The sequence below is a fragment of the Apium graveolens genome, chromosome 3 (genome assembly GCF_009905375.1).
Source record: "Apium graveolens cultivar Ventura chromosome 3, ASM990537v1, whole genome shotgun sequence".
In the NCBI taxonomy this organism is placed as follows: Eukaryota; Viridiplantae; Streptophyta; class Magnoliopsida; order Apiales; family Apiaceae; genus Apium; species Apium graveolens.
The window spans coordinates 150,958,642-150,969,603 of record NC_133649.1 but is presented as its reverse complement, the minus strand read 5'-3'; the positions used below and the strand labels follow the sequence as shown (position 1 = coordinate 150,969,603).

Below are 10,962 nucleotides of genomic sequence, written 5' to 3'. Positions count from 1 at the left end.
TGGTTTATATGGAGCACCGGCCACATTTCAGAGATGCATGATGGTTATCTTCTCTGATATGATTGGTCAGAATGTGGAGGTGTTCATGGAAGATTTCTATATGTTTGGTGATTCATTTGATGAATGCTTGCAGAATCTAGGCAACATTCTCAAGAGGTGTATGGAAACCAATTTGGTTTTCAATTGGGAGAAATGTCACTTTATGGTGTGACAGGGCGTCATTCTTGGGCACAAGGTCTCTAGTAAGGGTCTCAATAGATGGCTTGAGGCGTTTAGGAGCTTTGTTCAATTCCTCCATTTCAAGAGATTCAAAAGGCATATCAATCTTCCTTTTCCAGGGAGAAGCATTCAAATACTACAATTATTCTTCACCTTCGTCATCTTCACTATCTGAATTCCCCAACAAGGCTTTTTCTAAGGCATCGGACCTTAGCAATTGATCAAGTTCCGATGTGACCACCAAATCGACCAACTCCACTTTTAAGCACTCCTCATTATCAGTAGGAAATTTTATAGCATTGAACACATTAAAAGTCACATCCTGATCCAGAACTCGCATTGTGAGCTCACCTTTCTGCACATCTATTAAGGTTCGGCCAGTCGCCAAGAAAGATCTCCCCAAGATTATAGGAATCTTCTTATCCTCCTCGAAATCAAGAATGACGAAATCAGCAGGGAAGATGAGTTTATCAACCTTGACTAAGACATCCTCCATAACACCTCGCGGATATGTAATAGAATGGCCGGCCAACTACAAGGTCATATAAGTCGGTTTGGGATCAGGTAAGTCCAACTGCTTGAAAATTGACAAAGGCATCAGATTGATGCTAGCTCCCAAGTCACATAAGCATCTGTCAAAAGACACTTTTCTAATAGTACACGGAATTGTGAAGCTTCCTGGATCATTAAGCTTCGGAGGCAACTTCTGTTGCAGCACAACACTGCATTCCTCCGTGAGAGCGACTGTCTCTAAATCATCTAGCTTTACCTTCCGAGAGAGAATACCTTTCATAAACTTTGCATAATTAGGCATTTGCTCCAGAGCCTCAGCAAAAGGTATGTTGATATAAAGTTTCTTGAACACCTCCAAAAACTTCTTAAATTGCTTGTCCAGCTTCTTCTTCTACAACCGCTTAGGAAAAGGCGGCGGAGGATAGCTCCGTTTACCTCTGTATTACCCTCAGGAGGAGTGTGCTCAATAGTAGTCTTCATTGGTTCCACTTCTACTTCCTTCTACTCTACTTCTTTCTCAGCCTCAGCTTCTTCAGTCAACACTTGAGTTTGTTCGGGATTCGTAACCTTTCCAGACCTTAAAGTGATTGCCTTTACCTGCTCCTTAGCTTCCCTTTTTCCTGGCATTTCAGTATCACTAAGGAGTGTACCAGGATGACGATTAAGCAAGGTATTGGCAATTTGCCCAATTTGATTTTCCAAGGTCTTGATAGAAATGGCTTGACTCTTACACATAAGCTTCAACTCCTCTAATTCTGATTTTTCATTGGCTTGTTGCAGCTGGAGTTGTTGTCTTGGTGCATATTATGGTTGCTGAAAACCAGGGGGTTTGTACTGCTTAACTGGATATTTCTGATAAGGTTGTTGAACCGCATTCCGAGTGTTGCTACAGCTGAAATTAGGATGATTGCGGTTGTTGGGATGATAGGTGGCTGGCACTGATTACTGCGATCGCTGGAAGTTGCTCACAAACTGAGCTGATTCACTATAAATTGCGCACTGATCAGTCTCATGGGCACCAACACAAAGCTCAAAGACACTAGCGATTTGATTAACTCCATAATTAGCCAAGGTGTCCACCTTCATCGTCAAAGCCTTAAGTTGGGTAGCGATAGCAGTTGCTACATCCAATTCCAGAATTCCTGCGACTTTTCCCTGAGTTAGCCTCTTGGAAGGATTCTGGTACTCATTAGCAGCCATCAGTTCAATAAGTTCATAAGCTTCATCGTAGCTTTTAGCCCACAAGGCTCCTTATGATGCCACATCAAGCATGGGTCTAGAAGTAGCACATAATCTATTGTAGAAACAGTTGATAATCATCCAATCAGGCATGCCATAGTGTGGGCACTTAGTATCTCCTTATATCGATCCCAAGCCTCACACAGAGATTCTCCAGTTTGCTGAGCAAACTGAGTAAGAGCATTCCTGATGGCGGATGTCTTCGCCATAGGGAAGAATTTAGTGAGAAACTTTTGAGCAAGGTCTTCCCAAGTGGTGATAGACCCTGCTGGTAGAGAGTGTAAACAACACTTAGCTTTGTCCCTTAGAGAGAATGGGAAGTGGCGTAGCTTGATAGCATCTTCAGTTATATCATTAAACTTGAAGGTGTCGCAGATCTCAATGAAATCCCTGATGTGCATGTTGGGGTCTTCAGTAGGAGAACCCCCAAACTGAACTGAGTTCTGTATCATCTGAATCGTGCTTGACTTGATCTCAAAAGTGTTAGCCCTGATGGCTGGTCTAATGATGCTTGACTGAATGTCATTAATCTTAGGCTGAAAAAAGTCCATCAAAGCCTTCAGATTTTCCGCTTGATCACCCATCTCTACCAAAGCTAGTTCTTCAACTTTCTCTTCTTCTTCTACCTTCTTTTCTTCCTAAAAAACTTCCTTATGAACTACCACAAGTTCTTCCTCGGCTTTATCCAGTGTTCTCTTACGAGTACGCGAACGCGTATGCATACACCCTCGCTTGAGTACCTGAAATAAAACAAGGAACAAATAAGTAACAATGTCCAAGTCAATGAACTTTAACGACCACTGATGGAAAGCACATAAACTATAAATTAACACTGCAGTCCCCGGCAGGGGCGCGAAAAACTTGTTAGTCGCTAAACACGCCCTAATATTACACGCAAGTATACGAATTCGCAAGTAGTATAAAATCTTTTCTAGTTCATTCCCATAGAGACTGTATTGGTTAACTAATTAATTCACGCACTTAAGCAACAATGTATGGTTATTATTTAATGCTAAGACGATAACAAATTGAGGTTGTTTATAACTAAGAATTAAACTAAAAATTATAAATACGAAATTAAGATTGAATGAATTAATATATATGACAAACATGGGATTCTAACTTCATTAAATACTTCATTCAATAGCTTTATTATTCTCAACCTTAGCATGCAATGATGATGACACTAATCAGACAACACAAAACTGATAAACTCCAACTTTTGTTGCACGAGTACCATACTACCAGACATCCATAAAGGAGATAGAAGTGAATAGACACCAATTATATTGAGACCCTATATGTCTATAGAATTTGACAACATAACGGTTTAAGCACAAGTTATCTATCTTGATTACACAGGGCAAGTAAGATGGGTAAAATTACCTACGAATCATGCATAACAATAACATTAACCTATTCTAACATGGCAAGTTCTAAATCATTAAATTCACTGTCACTTCATTAAGAATTAACAAACTATCTTATAAGCTCGCGACGCTCATAAGACGAATACGCACAACCAATACTAGGATATCAATCAATCACCACATACTAAGGCATCGAAACAATTTAACTAAAGAAATCCATAAATAATTCCGTTAGAACCCCACGATAATGATTAGCCCATGATCGGACTCATCATCAACGTGGGTTCTGATGAAAGCATGGTATAACAAACATAGTCTTTATAACGAATAAATAAAACCAAGTACAAAACAAGAGTAAGGTTCACAAGTAAGAAAACTAGCATCCAAATACAACTTAAAACAAAGATTCACAAGTAAAAACAAGATCTTCTTTGCCTTCTTTGAATTGTGCTAAAACAGTCTTCTTATGGCTCTCCTTGTGCTCTGGTATGTCTCTTTCTTGATATCTCTTGAAAACGTTCTTATTTGAATATATATAGCAGCCCTTTGCAATCTGGAAGTCTCCCCACTTAGAATCGAATTAGAATCAGGATTCTTTAATTTCATACCAGCGCGGCCACACGCTATCACAACGCGGGTGCGCTGCCTTTCTGGAATCCTGGCGCGGCCGAGCGCTATCACAGCGCGGGCACGTCGTCCTTCTGGGAAAAACTCATATTTTATCTTTTTTTCTTGCTGCTTCGAGCCATCTTTCCATGAGCTTTTATTCCAACACCACCTTGACACCAAATTAGCATAAAAACAATGCTAATTCACCTGATTCACAGATTAATGCCTGAAATGCAAAAAACACTAGAAAACGCGTTAAAACACTTAACAACTTGAGTACAAATACATCAATTTAAAGCTTATTAGAGCATTATAAAGTGTCATATATGCCACTGAACAGCTAACATTGTCACGACTGATTCTTAATCATACTTAGGACGTCTTTTACCTTAGGTCTTAATTGCCTTAAACAATTTCAACCTTTACTGGTTCGATCCATACTTTATCATGGTTTAACACATGCCCCACTTGGCATTATTATTATTACGTCATATTTCCTTTACCGAAGTTTCTATTTGTAAAAACTTAAATATCACCACTTTTTTTGTAACTTCTCCAAGGTTATTCTTAAATCATTCCTCCTGTACTCCCTAGGTACATGGCATATCAAGATACCATTTACTAATACTAGAACCATTGTCTATATAGTTCTAACAGACTTTCTCCACTAATCTTTAAAGATTGTTGTTACTTTAATTCTTCCCTATTCATACTTCGACACTTATACTATCCTTATTAATGGTGAAATTCCAACCTTATGCATTCCCCTAGGTTCATCTCAATTTTTCGGGGTTCTATCCTTAATTTCACCTTTAAAAAGGTACTTGCATCCTTCCATGGATGAATCAAGTCATATATCCTTGATAGATTATCTTATTCAATCATTCCCATCTTGATAGTCTATACCAAATTTCATATTAGCATCCTTATTCAAGTTGAGGTCAATCCATATGGCCTCCAAAAGATAACAATGGTTATCCTCTTTTCTTTCTTGATTTGGTAATGATAACAGGGATGTTCTGAAAGAAATTGGTCATGTTCAAGGTGAACTTTTTAGTTCTAACTATTCATTATCTCCATTATTTATCTCAACCTCATCTTAATGTTGGGATATCTTTTATACCTGGCGTCACCCTTTCTGGGTATCAAGCCACCGGTCTTACTTACACTTCACATTCTTGAAGGTCACTTCCTTCATCCCATTTTTCTAATATCTTATTATCCTGTCTCCTCAGTCCATTCGTGTTTCCTTATTAATCCATCGGTCTATCTCAAAGTTTCATCAAATACTCTCAACTTAAAGGGGATTAATTATACTTATCTCTTACGCCTTCAAACCTTGACTTTATCTCATGATCAGTCACCATCGCGCTGATGATGACACACTTCTCTATATTTATTGCTAGGATTTCTTAGGGTTTCACATACCTAACTCCCTTATCGCTTCTCAACTCTATTTACTTTATATCCCTTTATACTTCTTCCCCTTTCAGTCTTTTATTTTCGTTTCTATTACAACCATTTCATGAACCAACAAAATATAAGCATTTATTTCAAACATCCCATCATTATAGATTCGTGTCCTTCAGACGAACCTTGACGACTTTCATAACCTAGGTTCATGATTCATCATACTTGTCTGCCTCTGGCCTGATTTTAAAACTTCAACACTATCTCTCTATTTTCCTTGGCCTTCCACCAGCGGGTGGCCTCTCTCTTAGGAAGGTAAGTGGAAAAAACAGTCTTTTGCGCTTCGTCAATCATTTAGAATCTCAAATGATTCCTCTATTTCCTCTAGCCAGACTCTTGCCTTGACTGGGTCAACTTGTTCCTTGGAACTCTGAGAGCTTAGCGACTTAAAGGTCCTGAAAGAATTTCCTACCGCATTATTTCCTCAGGGTGGTGGTTGGGGGTAAAAGTATAATTTTTATTTAGGCAGGTCCATGAATTTCCCCATAGGAGTACCGTCCTGGTTCTCCCTATCTTGCTCGACTGCTGTTTTCTCAGTATGAAATGTTTCATCCTTCTCCCATAATCGGGGTTATCTTATACATTAAAGTACTTGTTTTCCACTTCATTATGTTATGAGTTCCCTCTTTCTTGATGGCGACCTCCCTGACTATCATATTCAGGGTTTGCCCTAAATCTTATTCTTCGAACCATGGCTTTCATCTAAGATCCCGTCTTTAAGCTTTTGAACATTTGGAACCCAAATTCTGTAGGAATACCTCATTATTCCCTTATCATCTTTCTCGATATTAATCTTTTCTCTATTCATTGGCTCTCTTCCTTCATTCATCACTTTTCTTGGCACAATATGATCTTTTTCAATAATTCGGGCTTCATTACAATCTCAAACAGCTTTTCAGTACCGGCTCCGGTTACCTTCACTTCTATTTCCATTTTCTCAAAATCTCTTATCAACTCTTCCGAAGACATTATCATCTTGAGTCTCTCCTTTCTACTAAGGGCGCCAGCCACCACATTGGCTTTCCCTGGATGATAAAAATCTCATAATCGTAATCCTTGATTAGCTCTAACCACCTCTTCTGGCATGTTGAGCTCTATCTGCGTGAAAATGTACTAGAGCTCTTATGGTTTGTGTAAATATCGCACTTCTCTACATACAAGTAGTGCCTCCAATCGTTAGGGCAAAACTATTGCCACGAGCCCAAGCTCATGGGTGGGATATCGAATTTCATATTACCTACATTATCTTGACGTGTACGCAATTATCTTTCCACACTATATAAGAACGCACCCTAATTCCTTGTGCAAAGCGTCACTACAAATCACAAAATCTCTTTTTCCATCCGACAGCGCCAATATATGGGTGGTTACCAATATTTTCTTCAGTTCTTGGAAGCTATTCTCGCATTTCTCTGTCCATTCGAACTTCTCAGTCTTACGAGTAAGCCGCGTTAAAGGGGCTTCTATATTTGCAAACTTGAACAAACCTATGGTAGTAATCGTCCAATCCTACCTCTGGTAGTCGCCTTAACTACGGTCATCAATTCCTCAGTGGTCCTTTCTTCATTCTTGTCAGGATCCTCCGCGGGATCCTCCTCAGCAACAATCCCTTCTAGGACAACATTCTCAACTGCTACATCCTCAATATGAACATCATCTGGTCCCTCATTAGGGTGCTCCATTGGATCCACAATCTAATCCCCAATATGTAGTAAAACATCATCGTGTTGTTGCTCTTGAACTTCAGGGTTCGGTGTCCCACCACCTTATATGATGACGATCTATATTACTCTCATGATATTTATAAAGGTTCCCGTAAGGGTTTTAACTGTCAGTACTACATTAGGTAGTCCGACTATGAACTTGGCAAGAGTTCTTATTATCTTAGTGAACTTACTATCTAACGTCGCATCATCTCTGAGTTTATAACGCTTGGCTATGATACCATTTCTATAACATCCCTAAATCCGGGGTCGGAGATCCGGGTTGTCATGACTTCCATTTCCCTTAATAACACTTAATCTTAATAAACAACCAACTACTGCATACTGTGACCCCATAATATACACACATACACCACAAGTTATAGTCTTAGAGATGAATACCAAAAATAAAAAAGTCATTTTATTCCACAATTGTAAGCCATTACACCTCAAAAGGGCTTCTGAATAAATTTACATTTTCTTTGTCATTATTACAGTTCATAAATATACATAAGTCTGGTACATCAACAGTTGAAAACCTAGCCTATTGGTAGTTCCTACCTCAGCTACAGCGGCATCAATGCCTACAGGAAATTGCGGAACATTTCCTATCTGCTCGCGAATTGGGAGCTTGGTCTTGTTCATCTTGTCTAGCTATTGTTGTGTGATGAAAGAATAAAGCAAGGATGAGCAACAAGCCCACCAAAATAACATGTATAGTAATTAACAATATATGAGCCTTCTCATAGTACTCATGAAAGTCTTGGTCAAGCAAACAAGAACCAAGTTGATATCTTAACGCGACGAAGTCGCAAAATATTATATATATATATATATATATATACTTTTCAAAATCTTTGAAATCCTCTGCCATGCATAATATACACAGAGTTCCAGTTTAGAACTGTATAAAAATATTGTTGCAAGGTGATCTCATATATATAACCTTATCTCAACATTTTTATGAAAATCTTTGTCATGCATAGATAATCATTTACTAGATATAAGTTGAAAAGATGAAGTTAAAAGATACTCCAATATACTTATATCTTTTCTGAATAGTACTTGAACTACCACCATTCAAGGTATAATCAGTTTCAAAAGTTCATCATTTATCGATGAAGTTACAAAGTAAGACTTGTATATAACTCATTTTCACAAATACTCTTGAGGGCTTTTATCCGCTCAAGGAAACTCAAATATTAGATCGTTAACAAAATATGAAGTTACTAGATACTTCAATTAATGGAAACATCATTTTGAAAACTCGACCATGCCAACACTCAACAGTCGCTCAGCCGTATCTTTTCTATCGAAGTGCCCTGGGTAGTGTTGCAGATATATCCAAACTGGATGATGAACTCATTATGGGAGTTTTCCGCGCCAGGAAGGCCACTTACGATGATCAGTCGCAGTGGTACAACCCCACAGTTTTCTCCATATAGAGGAGAATAGTCGGATTTACTTGTCGACCGAACGCTGGACTCCTAAGGAATGGACCGTCTTAGCGGAACTTCCGGGCCATTTGGGCTAATATAATAGGGCTGGGCCGGCGCCACTCGGCCACTTACGCCACTCCTAGTTCAGATGAAATCAATGACTCTGAAACGTAAAGCTCGTTCCCCCTTTCCCCAAGTAAAAACTTATTGATGCGGCTCCACCAAAAAGCCGTATCTAGTTGGAAAGGAAAACTCACCGATATTTCCCAGGCGATGCCTGTTAATGGATTAAACTCATCTCAAGAATTTTACTTCCCGAGTGTTGGGTAAGTAATCAAAAACTCTTTAATCAATCAGCAAACTCGTTGAGAATATAAAAACATATCAAGGAGCCGGATCCCTCAGAGTTTTTTTAGTGAGTATTCAAGTCCCCTTCGAAAGGAAGATCTTAAATTTGAAAACAAGTTTTGGGATCCGCTCTAACCATTAAAATCATTTTGAAGACTCAAAAATATTTTTGAAAGCGTTTGGAATAAGGATGATTTCATAGAATAAATCAATTCCAAGATAATAAAAAAATATATGAATATTATGCTATAAATAATATTCCAATAACGAATAGCTTTTATCAAAGCAAATGAAGTAAAAGTTTTGAAAATAACTTTATGAAAATATTTAAGGTAAGAATGATTGATGATATCAATCATTTAACGAATACTTGGCGAATAACGAAATATTATTCTTCAAGAAAATAAAGAATATTATTTAATAAAATAAGCGGAGTCATAAGTTCTCGAATGAATATTCAAACTAATATTCATTAAATAAAATAAGCGGAGTCATAAGTCCTCGAATGAATCTTCAGACTAATATTCATTAAATACAATAAACGGAGTCATAAGTCCTCGAATGAATATTCTGACTAATATTCATTAAATAATAGAAATAAAATAAGTTTCATAAGTAGAAACTCTATTCAAATAATTAAACTAGTCTTTGATCGTAATAGGAATCTTAAATGAATATTCAAAAAAATATTCACTTATATTATAAAACTATCGAATAAACTTTATTCGATTAATAGTCTTGAAAACTAGTTATATATATATAATATACTCGAGAACATCGCCTCCCGGTTTAGAAAAATGTTCAACTATGGGTCCCCTATACTAAGGGTATACGCAAGTACTGCTTATCTCTAGCATATGTATTATGCAGTTTATAATCAATTGAATCAACAATGAGATATCAAGATTACGTAACAGGCATGCATTTATATATATATATATATATCATATTAACATGATCCAATATATCACAAGACTTGCTAATAACAACCATGCAATTATCTCAAGATAATGCATCAATATATTTACATCGCAACAACAGTATAACGGGTAGAAAACTTGCCTGAGTGCTCTGGGGTAGACTTAAGCTTAGAGTGGTTCCGGTAACCTATGAACAACAACATAAGCCGGAATTAAACCATGGTCACTTAAGAAAATAGACTTTATCCACTTAGACCCTAATGTTCGCTTTTGCGCTTAACGATTTACATAAGTCGCTCGAGTACCCTCGGCTCCACCATTTTTATAAAATTAACCATTAAACGTTTTAAGGAGACTCTTTCACGATTACTTTACCAACTTCCTAATACACCTTACATAATTGTTTCATGTTTCGATTAATCATTTAAGGGTCTCAATTATGGTCTCAAAGTTACTCGAGGTTTCGGGGTTTGCTCGCGAAACACCGTTACTTAAAACAGTCATTTCTCATCGCACGTAGCTCGGATTTAGGCGAACGACATATCAAAACGAAGCTCGTAACATGAACTATCTAAATATGGAAAAGGTCAGAATCTTACAGTGAGTTCACGGGTCCTAAAGTTAAGAACATAAACAGTTAAGGAAAATCGGGCATTATGACGGCTAGAACTTAGCGTTTTCCAATATTTTTATCACTCCAAATCAATCCCTTCCAACTACAATCCATCCACAACTTCAAGATTCAAACCTAGGCTACTGATCTTAGCCAAAACAAACTCAAGATCCTCAATCCAATTCAATATTATACCATCTCCATAATCAACTAATGTACTTAACAATCAAAGTTCAATTCAAACTTAATCATTTAAACAACTACTCATCCATCCAAACCATCCCAAAATTCAAGAAAACAAACTTAGTACTTAAAGGTCCAGAAGTTTTATACCTTTATTTTTTAGGGGAAAGTTTCTAGGAAGCCTTAAAACCTTGATTAATCCTTATACAAGCTTGGATCCCACAAACAATCAAGAAAATACAAAGTTAAGTTTTGAAGTTTCTAAAAGTATCCAGGAAGTTGGTAAAGTAATCGTGAAAGAGTCTCCTTAAAACGTTTAATGGTTAATTTTATAAA

At 37.4% G+C, this 10,962-nt stretch overlaps 1 non-coding gene across 1 annotated transcript; it reads left to right on the top strand.

Moving 5' to 3' along the window:
* Positions 1–2,062: 2,062 nt before the first annotated feature.
* On the top strand, positions 2,063–2,165 carry LOC141715381 (small nucleolar RNA R71). Its single transcript, XR_012572146.1, has one exon. It is a non-coding gene; the product is annotated as a small nucleolar RNA R71 (small nucleolar RNA).
* The last annotated feature ends 8,797 nt before the right edge of the window (positions 2,166–10,962 follow it).